The sequence below is a fragment of the Triticum urartu genome, chromosome 6A (genome assembly GCF_056163025.1).
Source record: "Triticum urartu cultivar PI428250 chromosome 6A, HENAU_Tu73, whole genome shotgun sequence".
Lineage (NCBI taxonomy): Eukaryota > Viridiplantae > Streptophyta > Magnoliopsida > Poales > Poaceae > Triticum > Triticum urartu.
The window spans coordinates 4,358,855-4,360,688 of record NC_141878.1 but is presented as its reverse complement, the minus strand read 5'-3'; positions in this window follow the sequence as shown (position 1 = coordinate 4,360,688).

The window sequence follows — 1,834 nt, the reverse complement described above, 5'->3', positions numbered from 1 at the left end:
GCGAGCTGTAATACCGTGATGACTTTGTGTTATTTTGAGACTTTTTAATAAGATGGTTGCATGCATCATCATGATGTAGAGGCCGGAGATACGCCTCCATTTGTAAAAAAGAAACTAAACAACGTGAATTCGTGGTAAGTTCTAATCAAACGAGTGATATTTGACCTTGTAAAACGCTCCAAAGCCACCCTGACCAATTTTTCTCTCTTCAGAGAATTGGTCTGTGATCTGCTGTAACAGTGCTAATGGCAGATCCTTCGGGTCCTCGTCTCCGTTCAACATTCTGTGTGAGCATGGTAAGATTATAGTTTGCTTGAGACATGCAAGCTCGTAGAAATACACATCAAGGAAATGCTTACCAAGCAATTTAGTCCTGTGGCTCAAACTGGAACTGCTCCAAGCAATTTTAGCACACTAAACAAGATGCTAACATTTTTTATTAAGATATATATACACAGATGTGCAAGAAAGAGAACTAATATTCAAGGCAACCAAGACGGTTAGCTCATACTGATGAGATTTGGCCAAAGTCATGGAACAAGAGCAGAGTGGAGAGCCGAAGAGCAAACAAAAATGACTTTAGCCTAAAACGGAGTTGGCCTCACCTGTTAGGGATGAAGCACGCTGGCCAAGAAAGAAGACATGCATGGACAAACCTTGAGAGTCCCTGTTGCTTATTCCGTACAGCTACCGGTTGGTCAACACGTTCTATAGGCATTATATTCTTTCAACAATAATTGAAGCAAGTTTGACATTTTATTCCATGACATATTCAAATCTGACAGCATCAATATTTATCTAACTTTGACATCATCAGCTACCGAGGTGCTGACCACGCCACCATACACCAATACCTTTTTTCCCAGAATAATTATGTATTCCAATCAAGTCTGCTGTTACATATAGTAGTTGCTACTTGTCCAATTCAACAGCAAAACCTTCTAAAAAAAACTTAGCCCCCTCTTCTCTCTAAATTCCGTAGTGATATGTCTTCCGTTACATATGGTATTTTAGATATCCCATTAATTTTCTTTCTAATGTGTACATGGTATCCTGCCATTTGGAGGCACTTTTTTTTTAAACTGCGGCAAAGTGAGAAAGACATTTTCTTTGTTTTAGAGAAGGTCCCAGCTATGGCTCCTAGCCACACGTTTCTTCAGCATTATTTTGCTAATGATAGAAGATCTCTTATACTCGAAACGCATTATCCACTTTGTAGACTCTACACTGGTAGAAAAAGGGCCTATAGTCCCGGTTCGTAAGGGCCTTTAGTCCCGGTTTCGGAACCAAGACTAAAGTGTCGGTACTAATACCTCCCCCTTTAGTCCCGGTTCAATCCAGAACCGGGACTAAAGGCCCTCCATGTGGGCAGTGCACAGAGCCCAGTCAGGAGACCCTTTGGTCCCGGTTGGTGGCACCAACCGGGACCAATAGGCATCCACGCGTCAGCACTTCTGTGGCTGGGGTTTTTGTTTTTTTTAAGGGGGGGGGGGGGGTTGGGGGTTACGTGGGCAGTGCGCAGAGCCCAGTCAGGAGACCCTTTGGTCCTGGTTGGTGGCACCAACCGGGACCAATAGGCATCCACGCGTCAGCACTTCTGTGGCTGGGGTTTTTGTTTTTTTTTTGAACGGGGGGGTTGGGGGTTTTGGGGGGTTAATTTTGGGGGGTTAATTTAGGTGTTTCATATATTGTGTTAGCTAGTTATAGTTAATAGAGAGAAGTGTCCTCTGTTATGTCCGTGCTTGGTCGACGCTACGTACTATACATACGTATAGAGAGGACTAGACACGCTAGCTAGCTAGTAAGCAAACGAAGGAAACAGAAGATCGTCATG